At 38.2% G+C, this 15,174-nt stretch overlaps 1 protein-coding gene across 2 annotated transcripts in view; it reads right to left on the bottom strand.

Annotated features, from left to right (window-relative positions):
* Positions 1 to 8,236: 8,236 nt before the first annotated feature.
* LOC121882090 (exostosin-1-like) overlaps positions 8,237 to 15,174 on the bottom strand; it is a 29,343-nt gene continuing 22,405 nt past the window's right edge. Inside the window, exons 4-5 of one of the 2 annotated variants that reach the window (XM_042390085.1) lie at positions 10,684 to 10,775; positions 8,237 to 8,909 (exon numbers count right to left, since the gene is read on the bottom strand). The gene's annotated coding sequence lies outside the window, so the exon portion shown is untranslated. The remainder of the gene's footprint in view (positions 8,910 to 10,683; positions 10,776 to 15,174) is intronic. The other variant, XM_042390086.1, reaches the window with a different exon arrangement.

The following is a 15,174-nucleotide window of genomic DNA, read 5'->3' as shown; positions in this document are numbered from 1 at the left end:
GTTAAATTGTCCGTGGTGCAAAGTAAACCTTGACGCAGAAATAGAGACGGGAACAACGGCGGATTTAAGCTCTGCAAAGTTCCATTAGGAGGAGAACGTATGTGTGTGTGTGTGTGTGTGGCTGTATATGAATGTTTTATCATCTCTGAGACTTGTACACAGCAGTTGCTTCCTCGCAGAGCTCTGATTAATTATACAATATCTGACCTCTTAATGTTCACTTTGTTAAACTCTCTCCAGCTCTCTTTCTGTTTCTCTTAATCTCTTGATCTCTCCCTCCTCCTCTCTTCTGAACTCTGATCCTGTGTTTTGGATTAAAGGGAGACAATTTGCTCGGCTAAACGCAGAGTAAAAACCAAGTTTTTTTTTTTTTCCTTGTTGCTTGTTTTATACCATATATAACATGTTAATTGATGTAAGGCACACTGTGACACATTTAGGAACAACAGTGAGTGTTTTTCCTCTTTTGATGCTAATGATTTTCTAGGTGACAAGTTGAAATAATTGGTTTCCGCATCTTTTGGTTTGTGGCTTGTGGAGCCTGATGTGTTAGATGAGATATTGCAACCGTCTCCAGTATCAGTACCTACAAATTTGCATTTACAAATATGTTTTGGATTAAATGTAATTGCTGCCTGGATTATGTTCACTGGAAATGTTTTCCATTGGTTTGATTGCATCATTTGGTTGTATCGCAGGAAATATTGGAAGACACACAGTACACAAGCATATTTGTTAAGGATCCCTTAAATGAAAAATAAACTCAACACTTTCTGGTCTAGTGAATAAACTATGTGACTTGTAACTATGTGATTTTTTTTAATAATCTCAAAAATATCTGTGGCATTTCTGTATTTCTTATTGGTCAAAGTTTAGGGGCTTTTAAGGGGCTTTACAATCTGTGCGGCATACAACACCCTCTATCCTTGGACCCTTGATTGGGAGAACCTCTCCAAGAAGGAATCGTTAATGGGGAAAATTTTGAAGAAATTTAAGAAATATATCTGCAATAAACGATTATCGGCTGATATGTAGGCCTTGATTGTTTTTTCTTGTTATGTGGATTTAAAAAAGAAAACAACAGATATTATCCAATGGTGTTATGTTTCTTAGAAAACATACTATATGCTAAAACATATTAGGAGTGTATAAAGGTGATGTTCAGGATGCAGAGTTGAATATTGAAGTATGTATACAATATACAAGGAAGATTCACTCTTGATCATTGAATAAGAGTCTGTTCTGTAATGTGTTTATGTGCATGAGAACCTTTAAATACAGGCCATTTTAGATGGTTCATCACTTCTACAAAAGATTAAGGATTAATGATCCACAATGAAAGATTTTCTGAAAAAGATTCTATTATATATTTTGCCTCACTTCGCTCATGAAATGACCACATGTGGTTTTAAATGTGTTTTCTGGACAGTTTGTTTAACATAATTTACTTAAACATGTTCTGTATTGGATCATTTTGTATTTTTGTATTAATAATGATTATTAAATCTTAGGTTGAAGTCAGGTTAAGCTTGAAGCTGTAGTTTATTTATAAATTACACACTCGAGAGTAGAATTAAATTCAGAATAAGGATGTTAAGGATTGAATGAAACCAGCGGAAGGTCTCATTTGTGTAGTAACACAAAAACGTGTGTACGCCGTCAGAGTGATCCCTTACGCTCGGTTAATGTTGCTCCCGTCCTTGAGCTACAAATGCAAATGACAGCTAGCTCCATTTCCCCCAACACACAGCTAGAGAGGCATTTTAAAGCATCACTCTTCACCTCCTCCGTTGTTCGCAAACACACACGCACACACACGGCGCTGACACTGTAGAAGTGTGTCTAGCATGTCGGGCAGTAATGACGAATAACTCACATGCATTAAAAATTTCCACCTCTACCCCCTCGTGCTGCAGACGGATGTCATTTTCACACAGGAAGGCCACAACCTTGACTTGATTTATTTACCTCTTTTCCCTGGTTTCTGCTGTTCCAGTGTCTCTTTTGCTTCCTTTTTTTTCTATGTGTGTGTGTGTGTGTGGGGGGGGGTTGGTGTCTCAGTCTCACTCTCTTTAGGAGTAAGCAAACACTCCTCGCTTTTAGGGGTGTTTTAAAAAGTCAGCCTGGTGAGCAGTGAGATGGCCAATCTTTAGTCTGACACCGAACAAAACTCTACACAAACCCTGATGGATGGTTCTGACCTCGCACTGCTGGGGATGATGTAATGTGTGTGTGTGTGTGTGTGTGTGTGTGTGTGTGTGTGTGTGTGTGTGTGTGTGTGTGTGTGTGTGTGTGTGTGTGTGTGTACTCGCATAAGCGACCTTTTGCAGCATCATGACAAGGCCATTGATCCTGGCCTGTAATTGGACAGCATCAGCGCAGACACATCAAAACCTGTGTGTGTGTGTGTGTGTGTGTGTGTGTGTGTGTGTGTGTGTGTGTGTGTGTGTGTGTGTGTGTGTGTGTGTGTGTGTGTGTGTGTGTGTGTGTGTGTGTTAGTAAGACTCGTTGTATATATGTGGATTTCTGCATGTGTGTTTTGAAACCTTTCATAACATTTTACAGAGATCCTCACTGATCTTCACACTATTTTACAGAAAAATCCTGCTTCATATTCATACAGTTTGATGTTTTCACAACAGAGTAGCGACGTGGCACATCCAATGGTTTCGGGAGAATTTGAAAGTTTCCCTTCTATGATAAAACCAATGTTTCTCAAAAAACAAACACAGAAGTCTCCTGGATTACAGTGCTATAGAGTTACAGAAGCCTGCAACATAAAACATGGGTGTAGAGCCTGATGATGATGATGGGCTTTCATCAGACATGGTGGGTTTAACAAAAAGACGCTATAAAGTGTCATTATGGGAAATGTAGGATCCAGCGATTTTGGAGCACGATCCATGCTAGAAGTTCAGATATCTCTGCTTTATCAATTTTGAGAATACTTTCTTGAATCCGTCTCTCATAAGTCCACCTACTTTGTCAAAGTGCACTACTAACTTACTGGAGTCCACCTTTTAAAGAGCCAAATGTCTTAGCTTAAGTTTTGGAATGATGATTCAAGTGGGATCTCACATTGTCTGCACAGAAAATTGGCAAGACTTTAACCTCCACAAAGTTAGATGCCTGAAATAATTACTCTCATTTTCTGGGATAGAGGTGTTCAGCACACGTAGAAACGAATCTTAAACACCAGGCTGAACTGACTGAATCAGCACATTTAGCAGTGGAGTTCCTCTCACTAGTGACTGAGAGCACCATCGTTCTTAGCTCAACAGTACGTTACTTCCTTGCTAAAAGCTTATTAAAAGATTGTGAACAGTACATCAATAATCAAGATGTGACACATAGTTGGCTGCTGAGCTGTGAAGCTTATAAACAGTGCTTGTATAGGTTAGTTTTGTACTGAACTGAATACAACAGGTTGAACAGGGAACAGACTGAACATACTTACTGAACTGAAGACAGTCTGAGTGAACATCACTTACTGTTGCATTTGAGTGGTGATGTAACAGATAGACAGATCGATGGATGCTTTATTTATCCAGAGGGAAATTCACGTGTCATGGTAGCACCATACAACCAAGAGATAATAAACAACATGCATAAAGTAATGAAAGAGAAAACTAAATCTAAGAAAACTGAACAAGAACTGAAGCAGTGATGAGTAAAAGTGATGATGCTATAAGTGGAAAACCTGGTCTGATGACTGGATGTGCCTTCTAGGTAATTAAAGCACAGTATATACAAAGAAAACACAAGATAAATAGATCAATTATTACTTATTGATCATTGTTAATGATCTGCATAGTAAATCTTTGAACTGAATTGAACAAAACAATTCCAATCAGAGTGATTTATAATTTGCACCTCTATTATGGGACCAGGACAACATGTCCAAACAGTCTTCTACTGGTAGCCACCAAGCGTCTCTGACATGATGCTATATTTGTCCACTGTATACAGATACAAGGCAAAACCCACCTTCAGGCTGTTTGTGCTGTATGAGTGTGCGCATGTAAATATGATCCCAACAGTCACCCATAAACACACTCCCTGCTGACACTTTCAACTTTCCATTTTATGCCTTCGTACTTCCCTGTAGCATTTCTCACAATCTCAAGCTGCATGCTGCTAAACCTCGGTATCTGTGAAACTACAGGGTCAGACTGTGTACTTACAGCTCATATCAACAGAGGAACGGCAGAGAAATCCTTTAAAGAAAAAAAAAAAAAACATTCACAGAATTTTAAAAGTTATCCCATCTGATTCCCGTTAGGCGGTTTCATAAACTTAAGCCCGGGACACACTAGAGGATAACTGAGACCATGTAAACATATTTGGACATTTGGGAATCCATAATCTGAGGCACGGTTGGCACCAATGCTCATCCAACTGGAAGTGAAAAGCTTTTAGATTCAATCAGAGCCAAAGTGGCGGAGTAACAAACTGATCTGAGATGCCTCGATCGTATCAGACTTGTTTGATATTTACGAGCCAGTGTCTGTGCAGGTATAGACTGCTGTGTGTGTGATGAATCACAGAACCAACATTATAAGGCAAAAAAAAGGGTTTTGGTGCAGACAGGGTTGGTTGTTTCTTTGTGTTCCATGTTAGATACATGTTCGTTTTCCACCTTCAAAATAATGTTGGAGGCATGCCGTGTTGTAGCCTGTTATCTAGCAGGAACAGCTGATTTTGAGTGTGTATGTCCATTTCAAAGATTAGCTGACTAATGAGACAATCCAAAAGCTTTCTGTGTGCCATGTAGTAAACAGTATATTCTCTGAAATGTACTAGTAAGTAAACATTAGTTGTTTAAGCAGTATAGTATCGTATTTTCATATAAAATGTTTCATTTTTACACAAGAAAAGGCTTTGAAAAGGATGCTAACGTTACTCTAAACTCTGATGTAGGAACATCTGGGACCAGTCTAACACCAGCTTTCACACAGTGGATGTGTCAGCCCTGAACAGGTATTTAACATAACCTGTAACTCCACATAATGGTGCTATTGGAAGTAGTGCTACTGCTATAATAGGCTTACATTGCAGCCAACTACAGTAGATGTGTGGATGCATTAAACAGACAATGCCACAAGATTAATTAGTTTCTTAAAATAAACCACTGCTCGTAAAGGTTCCCTAAAAAGCATTAATAGTTTTAAGATTGAACTGAATGCCTCAGTGTTGTAAAAAAAAAAAAAAAAAGTGCTTGTCCTGCTACTCCCTCTGAGAATCTAAAGTCCAGCCTGCATCTCTGTGCAGCTTTCAGCTCATTGTTTTGACCCTCCACACCATCTGGTTGAGCCCCAGTGGCTCCCACCAGTCCCTCAATAGGAAACTGTGGGCAGCAGCTCCAAGTACACAAACTACACAGGCTGCACACTATCTGCTCAGAGCCAAATGGCAGAGAGCTGAAGTAAACAAGTGTCTGGTGAAGAGACATCTAACAAACTTTAAGGGAGCCAAGTATTTTTCTGAGGTGTTGTTGGACCAAACCCAAGCAAAATGACCAGCAAATATTGGACTCAATATGTGTGTACAGTAATCAGTCATTTCAACACTGGAAGCCTGGGTCTCATATCAGTCATCACTGGTTTTCTTTTAATTATGAGATGATCCAAACAACAACAAAATCTTTTACAGCAGTAGGGTCGAAAAACTGAATCTTTCACCCATTTTCTCCCTTTTCTGTAAAATAATACCAGTTGCAAATTTCACACTTGCTTCTCCCTGATACAATTATAATTCCCTCCTCTCATAAACCCCCAACCCTACATACCAACTCCGTGTTCTCGAAGGAAAGCAACCTTCACGTGACCCCATCCTAAAAATGTCAACGCTATCTCACACATTGCACCTGAAAAGAGCTGATAGCAAACCTTCTAATGCACTGTTCAAAATACACGTCACCGTTCGCTGTGTGACTGCATCATGTTTACCATCCATCATTTTATTTGACTGTCCAAATTCCGAATGTGTCCACCGTATAGTGCCCTCAAAAATTGGTGACAATCCAACACTGCAATGTGTTGCATTTTTGTACTATTGTGTGTGTCTTTACGTGTTGTCACTTGTTTTGTCTGTTGATGTATCCAGATGTTCAAAAGTAAATATTGTATACTCTATATGTGTGTTGTTTTATACATATGATAAAAGTAGGCTACTTGAAGCCACTCTGTGTGGAGTCATTTTATTTTGCGAGAGTTGCTACCACTAGTGGAGGCTGGAAATTTTCAAATTCTACCAGAGAACTGAGAAAAATGTAATAAACATTACATGAGCCGTACTTAAATTCAGTTTGACATATAACCAGTGTGGCCTTTAAAACTTTTTTTTTAATACATCAACACTTTTTCCTGCTGACTTTATTCAGGCAACAACATTCACTGTAATAAAGAGCAACAATTGGAGTTAGCAGAATGCTAGCAGTGGAGAATTGCTTTGCCAGATGTGTGATACTGGAGAAAACACAAGCTGACCAATCACAGTCTTCCTGCTGTGTCTCAGTAGCGGCTGTAGCCTCAATGTGTAGTAACATATTTGAGATGCTCCACATTGGATGTCATAGTTACTGTATGTCATATTGCCTTAACTATAAATGCAGCACAAATACAGTAAACCTGCTCTTACAGAATATTGATTCAAATGTAACTAAATAATTCTTTGACATCAAAGTATTAATAATAATGAGTACCATACATTGCAAATACATTTGAAGTATTCATACGAGTAGAAGTGTGTGACAGTGCAGATGTGACAGGAGTGGAGATGAACAACCCTCTGAGCTGTCAGAGCCCATCTGTGACACACACACATACACACACACACATACACACACATACACAGCACAGTTAGAGGGAGTAGTGGGAGGTAATAAGAATGGAGATTAGACTTTCGATTACACCGCTTTCTTATTCTCCAGCCCTCCAACAGCTTTGACACGGAGCGTCTGAGTAATTCGTCAATTCGCCTTCAGCGTTTACAAACAGAAACGACTTTGAACGCTCACTTCTCAGAGTGTGTCTGAGTTTCCAATCGGCAGCCATAGCACTCAAAGGGGAATGTGTCATCGCTTGTGCTTGGGAGGGAAAATTGCATTAGTGTGTGTGTGTGTTTGTGTTTGTATGTGTTAGCTCATCCATATGCATATGGAACAAATGCATGGCGACATGAAATAAACAAAACAAGGAAGCTGTCAGCAGACAGCAGACAGGGTCACAGGAGATGGTGGTGATGGTGTGTGTGCACGTGCGCACACACACAAACTCATGCACATGCATGCACACACAAAGCAGGTCAAGACTAAAAACAAAAAGTTTGTAGAATGACAAAGTGCTGTCATCACTTCACAGACATGTGAAGTTCCGTGAACAGAGAGAAAGACTGAAAGATTCACAGGTTTGCTTTCAAAACAAATGCCAGAAATTAAATACTAATGGTGCCGCAAGTTTTCACTTAGAGAATTGTGAAGTAAGAGTTTGTGGCAGAAGTTTGGTGAAGGATGAGAAGCTTGTGGCAAACTTATTTAACTTTAAGTTCACTGGAAGAAAAAAATGTTACCCCGAGGCACTCAGCCACTAAGTATAGGGAAAATACAGACGATGTTCTGTTTACACATAAATAAATATTCGTTCATAATTTCTTCATGACTGGAAACTATTTTCAGTGTTTTAGTCAATGCACCTGCTGTGTTTTGACTAAAACACTCTGTATTAGTCTATGCAAGAAATTTATTTGAAAATTAATTATGTATTTTATTAATTGGTAAAAGTGTGCTGATCAATTCAAAAATGTCTCCATTTTCCCTATAATTAGTACCAAATTAAAGTCCTTTCCAGGAACATTCCTACATATGAATTCATAGTAACATACTGTATATCTCTTCCTTTCTAGGAAATTAGGGCCCATGAAATGAAGCATTCAAGTTCCACATTTGTTTGAATGTTTTAAATCTGCTTAATACTGACATCTCTGTTCCTGTCAACAGTAGTTACAAAAATGTAGACAAAATGAACAAGTAGTAATTATGATGACTTAGATAGACAGTTGCTTCTCATCAGGCCATTTTTGGAGCCTAAGATGATTCCCAACCGCAAAAACACTAAATCTCAATTTCAAAATATTGTTCCCTCTTATTGAAAGTGCAGATATTAAAACTGTACAAAAGCAGTATAAGATCATATGAATTATCACCAAACTATTAATAAATATTACGTAATAGTAGTCATTTCAAAGTTGTACTTTCAGCCTGCTGCTGCTGTAGTTTCTTCCTTTTATTATTGTATTTCTTAACGTGGGAAGACAAGGACATAAAATAAAGAAACACATTCAATAACCTACATACAGTATGTTGAATAAGTGTAGGTATAAAAATAGGTTATGCTGTCATCAAAATGGTAACAAACTGCACACAAGGAATCACAGATGCTATAAGCAGCCAATAAAAAATGTAAAGAGATCAACCCACTCACCCTGTATCCCTATGACTGCATCATAAATACTATCAGACTGTTGTCACATCTCCATTATTTTGAATATAAGATATTACACAAATATGCATTTCTTCTTGGTACTACACTTTTACATTTTGTTTTTACATTATATTACACTGGTCCTCATTTCACAGATAACAATATTACAGGCAGCTGTATCATCCAATTCTGCTTATAATGATGACTCTGCAATACATACACATCATACACTTCAGATTAGATTATTAAAGTATATATCATTATAACACAAACTATAATAAAGTAACACAGTGTCATACAGATGTTCATTAGCCTCATGTATTTGTTTAATTTGTCAGTGGTGCCTGACTGAGCTTTCTTATATATTCTTTTATTTTCTGTAGAATATCATGATTTGAAGTCTTCTTTCTCTCTTCATCCGTTTCTTTTCTGTGAACAAGTATGAAGGTGGAAAGAGAAAGAGGAGGAAAAGAAAAGTTGAGCTGGAGAATCTCAGTCTGAGAATAAGCCACCAACACAAAATATCCAGAGGAAATCTTGACAGGGTGTCAAACAGCAGCAGCACAGCTTGTGTGTGTGTGATGTGTTTGAGCATGCCTCAGTCAGCAGGAACAACATATGGCTCCATTAAAAATAACAAAAGTCAATTACTATAACAGGTTAGATCTGCCAACACAGCAACACAGCCATGGATGGGAATACTTTTATGAGTCAGTGGACAGATTGAGCAAAACTGAAACGGATCACAGAGCGGATACTGTAAGACCTGATTTGGACCAAATACATGACTGGATTTCTCAAAACTATCATCTGTACATTAATACTTTTTTCTGTCCATAATATCTCATGTTATCCTTTTTCGCTGAACTTGCTCTTTTGTGCCATGCGTGTAGTGTGCAGTATATTATATAAAACATGAAAATTCCCTTGACGCTGCCTCTCATTCACACACTGAGGAGCGAGGCTGCTCGTTGGGAGCAACTTGGAGTTTAGCATCTTCCACGTGTAGACATGAAGTCGAGGATCAAACCACTAATTCTACAACTCTACCACCTGATCCCCAGCAGCTCCCATCATGCATTTTTTATTTGTATTTGCATATTGTTACTTAAACTCTTTCTGTTTTTGTTGCCTGCCTCGGGACTACGGATGTAAATTAGCATTTTTGCTAACTCCGGCGTGTTTACATCTTGTATTTTATACTGATGTTCATTAATGTGCTCTGTCCTTATCAAATAAATAAATAAATAATAAGCTTGGTAACCAGATTCAATTTAAATTTCTTGTCTATGTCGTGTGTCTCATGGTGTTTAAAACGCTACAAGGGAAACTATGGATGATATTTATATCATTGCTATGTAATGTTATATCATGGTCATGTTTATTGTATTTAAACAAAACCACAATCTTTCACTAACCTCAATTAATTGATCATTTTAACCCAAACCATGATCTGTCCTTCAACCTAACCAGACCTCATCATAAAACATCATCAAGATTAGAAAAACGCCCCTATGTGTCGTTCTGGAGTCACATGGTCAAATGACGTATTTGGTCGTTTAATTTGGAGGACTTGTTGCAATTTTTTGGTTGCTGTTTCAGTAACAAAGTGTAGGTTTTCATATGCCTTTAATTTTTATGCCCTTGCTCTTATGTTAAGAAAAATCAAATAAATAAAAAATTAAATAAAACAAATAAAATAAAGAATTGGTCACACCATACAAAAAAAGCAATTCAACCATTCGAGCAGCAAAATGAACAGGTAAAAAATCCATTAAAGATGATAAATAGAGCAAAAGTACTACTGTAGAACTACTACTGTTCAACACATTTCACTACAATATGTTAAAGAAGTCATTGCCAACAATATATCACATAGAAAAGAGCAGACAGACTAGAAATGGTCTGCTGTCAGGAGTCAAAGGGTCTGGTGCCATTTTCACCTCACAAACCTTGAGGCTATTTCTGCTCTACATTTATGACTGTGTGTGTGTGCGCGTGTATGTGTATGTGTGTGTGTGTGTCTGTAGGCAGCTCTCACCTCAGGCACATCAAACTCCCAGCATGTAAGGATGAACTAACAGGCATCAAGCAGACACACACACACACACACACACACACACACACACACACACACACACACACACACACACACACACAAACACATTATCATCACACGGCCCTATTTTGGTCTGATCCCAACCTTGAAATGACCCGCTCTCAACCCGCTGTCACGCTACAAGACTGGCAGCGGACCTCACACTGTGACAGAGGGAGCGAGATGTGAAGGAGTAACTGAGGAAAAGAAACAAACGAGAAGGTAAGTTAATAAAAAAGGGAATGAGAGAAAAGAGGGGGGTTTGGATGAGGGAAGAAAGGAGAAATGAGAGGAAATAAGGCGAGAGGTGGAAAGGTAAGAAAGGAGCAGAGAGGAGAGGAAATAAGGAGACAAAGGAGAGGAGAAACAAGGAGAGGACAGGGAGGGACATCGAAAAGAGTAGGGGGGGGGGGAAGCAAGAGGAGGAAAAAAGTAATGAAAGGAAAGAAGAGGGTTGGAAAGTGAGGAAGAGTGAGGAGAGGAGAAATGAGAGGCAGAGGGAGAAAATAAAAGGTGGAATGAGACACAGAGGAAATTAAGGAAGAGAGGAAGAATGGCAGGAGAGGAGAGTGAAGGAGAGGAGGAAAAGAAATGAGAGCAAACAAGAATAATCAAAAGGAGGAAAGAAGAGGATAGGGAGGAGGAGGAGAGTTGAGAATCAAGAAGAAGAGATGAAATAAGAGAAATGAAAAGAAAAGGAGACAAGAAACGAGGATGAAACAAAGAAGGGACAAAAGGAAAGGAGATGAGGAAAAGAGGAAAGGTAAAAGACTGAAGAAAATAGAAGAATCCTTTATTTCATACTAGAAAGAGAAAGGGGATAAAAATAGAAAATAGTAGACAAAGAAAGAGGAGAGGAGACAGGAGGATGAGAAGAGGAGGAAAATAGGAATAAGGAGACAAGAGGAAGAGAAAAATGGAAAGAAAGGTGATAGAAAAAATAAGAGGGAAGGAAGAGAGTTTGAGACAAAAAGGGGGAGAAGGGAAGGAAGAAGAGGAAAAAGCAGAAGAGAGAAGGACAATAGGAACGGAAACAAGTAAAACCTAGAAGAAAATCGAATAAAACAATAGAGGGATGAAAAACTGAAAAGAGTAGAGGAGGAAAAAGAAGCAGACAGAGAAGAGGAGAAAGAATGGAAAGTAAACAAGGAGAGAAAAGAAGAGGATGATAAAGACAGAGAAACAAGGGAAAGATGAGTGAGAGATGAGAAGAGGAGAGGGGAAAAGGAAAGGAGAAAAGGGGGAAGAGGAGGAAGGATGGAAGCAGCAGACTGCTGAGTTGTGGAGTGTGTAAACATGTGATGAGCAGCAGCTTTCCAGCTTTATCTGTGCGGGGAGAGAAACAGATAAGACAGATCTATTCTGATCAAATTTACACACTTACACTCACTTTTCCATGTGATAGTCATACAGTGTTTTTCTTTTTCAGTTAATCAATATTAGTGAGATTAATAGAAAATGAATCAGCAGCAATTTCAATAACTGGTTTAATATATATACACAACATTTCAGTCAGAGACATTCTTCAGGTATCATAACTGATCTATTTGTTGTTCTATTTTTACCTCATTTATTGTTATTTATAGCATCGATACAGAAGTAGCAAACTCAATCTCGTTGTACAATGACAGTAAGATATTCTATTCTATTACAGCATTAACAGCTTTCCAAATACCAATATGTGCCTAAGTGGCTTCTACATTATTTGTGTCCTAAATTTAAGTCAAAATGATTTTTCACGGCGGTAAAACTCTCCTCCCAAAAGAAAAGCGGTGGTGTTTTTGCTGTCCACCTCTGTGGACCTGCCGGATGAGGAAGCTGCTGGCTGTGTTTCCCTCCGTCTCTAAACCATGACACTGCAGAAGTCTATAGGCCAAGGATAGCCGGAGGGTTTCAAGTGCAATATTACATTTTCATAATGAGAGCCAATGAGCTGTAAATCCCTGCTGACAGAGTTATGGAGCGAGAAGAGCTTATGGCGGCGATACTGAAACTATTAAACAGTCACCTCCATCCAACACAAGGTACAAGGTGCTGTGTGTGCATGTATGCGTGTGTGTGTTGGTAAAGATACTGTATATAAAGATACTATATATATGTGTGTGTGTGTGTTCATTGTAAACCCCCATCGTGACACTTAGATTCTCCTGGTTTATAAGCAATGTTTTTCTTAATTAAGCAGACTTTGTGTGTGTGGGTGTGGGGTGGTGGTGGGGGGGGATTTGTTTATAGGATTATAAATCTTTTATAGTTTTTTTTATTGTTTTATTTTTTTATGCAGAGTGTTTTATGGATAAATAGTTTATTGTCACTATCTACTGATTGTGGCAAGCCAGCTGTCAAAAAAAACAGATCTAGGCTTACACTGCAAACAGATATTCATCTTTTTATGACTTTTTATAGTAATCTGGAAAAAATACTAAATACACCCGCTCAAAGATGACATTTTACATAAACAGAAATATTACAATAAAAACAAACACACCAGGCAAGTCATAAAGTATCCAAACAAAAACATTAAGTGAGGTGTCAAAAGTACAATTATTCTCCTTATTACTATAAGCACATCCAAACAAATGTCTTTGTTTTTCATAATAAAATTATTTCCTCCATTTGCTTTCATGTATTTGTAAGTCCCCAATTTATGCATCTATGCATTTTATTATTTCTTTACATCCATGAATGCATGGGCATGATTTCTAAAACCATAATTCAGTCATAAGTGTTTAACATTGAACGAAATTTATGGGGCTAAAATTGTAGCAATATTATACGCAAATGTATGGGGAGAGTTGTGTAACTATATCTCATCCGTGTGTGCTTGATCAGATTTGTAAATGTGTAAAAGAATCTCCAAATCTGTATTCAGATTTGCAAGTGTATAGAGATTTGCGAATGTGTAGACAAATCTGTAACAGTCGCTAACTGATGGAGCAATATTGCCACAGTGTCTCAACTAAAACAACTTCAACCATAAGTAAACACTAATGTCATGTGTAAGATATTCTGTTTGTGGCTAACATTATTAAAATGGATGTGCGCAATCTCATTTGTGCTTTATTGTTGGGATTTGCTAGCATTAGCATCAGCCTGTTTCTGTAAACAGATGTAGCTTATGTGATGTAACATGAGAGTCAGCAGGGACAACCACATTATCAACAGGCTGGACAGATCTGTATGTTAGTGACAGCAGCCTGCCTTCATGATTAACTATAATTTCAGTTAACAATCTGTACCAGATTGCATGTTGTGTCAGTCACAGCTAGCAAACACATCAGTTGAATGATAGCAGGTAATATGACAGTTAGTAAAGTAAATTTGTATTTGAGGGTGATAGGTAAAACTTACAGTAGTCACATTTGCTATAGTGGTTGTATGAATTCAAGACCTGAAATCTTTAGTGAACTGATCCCTAAAGCTTTTTCTGTGTTGTATTTAGAGTGAGTGTTGCATTTAGAGGGGTCAAGTGGGTATGGCGTGGTAGGTGTATCTCGGACTGTCAGCTACTCAAATATAAAGATGTCCTGACAGCTCTGATGGAGCTCAGGATTCACCCATAAGGGCTGTTTTATTATAAACAATTCCACTGTATAAATCTGAATCTGTGTATGACACAGACCTGTGTAGATGTGTAGCAGAACACAGAACATTAATTACTGTAAGATCCTGACCAATCCAGTGTTAATGAAGTTACCGCTGCTGTGCCGCGTGCGTAAAAGCACACAGCCTCTTTTCCAGTTTGGAGACACACTTGCTGTGACACACAGCCAGCTGTAGGCAACAAATAGAACATCAATACTGATGTTTCTGTGAAATCCCGGATACATTCAGTGACATTAATCTAACATGTTTCAGACCTGCCTGAGTCACATTAATAGTTGTATTTTGATATTTAACATTTCAGTAGATTATGTTATAGATGCAAAACACTAGAGAAGTAAAAGAAGCAAAATACATGAAAGTTGGATTGTGATTGTGGAGAGCTCTGTGTGTGCGCACCTTTGCTAATTAAAGACACTCAATTTGAGGCTTTTGTGCTCTCCTCAGTTTTCATTATGGACCAATCTGTGTATTGAAATGTGGAGAAAAGCCTGAAACCGCTCTGCTCACTCAGACACAAAACAAGAGCAAATTGCACTCAGCTGCAAAACTTTATGGGCATGTTTGCACTGTCATATGATTAGCACAATATCTTTTGTGAATCAGACCTTGACACAGAGAAGATAGTGGTTGCAAATGATGCACAATTCATGGCACAATCCATTATTTGTGAATTCGCCCCGGAGTTTGTCTCCCCCCTGCAGAGCCTGAAACAGCTGTCAGATACATTTCATTTCCTCATTCATTCAGTCAGATATCTGTATACATATGCAGAGATATATTCAGATACCAAAGCGTATCAAAGTACATTAATTAGCAGAGGTTTACTGTATGTCAGAATCAAAATCCTGGTTGGATATTAGTTTGTTACTCAAGGACTATCTTTAACAATGTTACCCCTTTTATGCACATCAGTCATTTCTTTGAACATTGATCTCTGTCCTCACGTTCAAATATAACAGTGTAAATTGACCCTCAGCTCAGATGAAACCTCTG

The sequence above is a fragment of the Thunnus maccoyii genome, chromosome 17 (genome assembly GCF_910596095.1).
Source record: "Thunnus maccoyii chromosome 17, fThuMac1.1, whole genome shotgun sequence".
Taxonomy (NCBI): domain Eukaryota; kingdom Metazoa; phylum Chordata; class Actinopteri; order Scombriformes; family Scombridae; genus Thunnus; species Thunnus maccoyii.
Note: the sequence above shows the minus strand (reverse complement) of the source record. Positions and strands in the feature narration are given on the sequence as shown.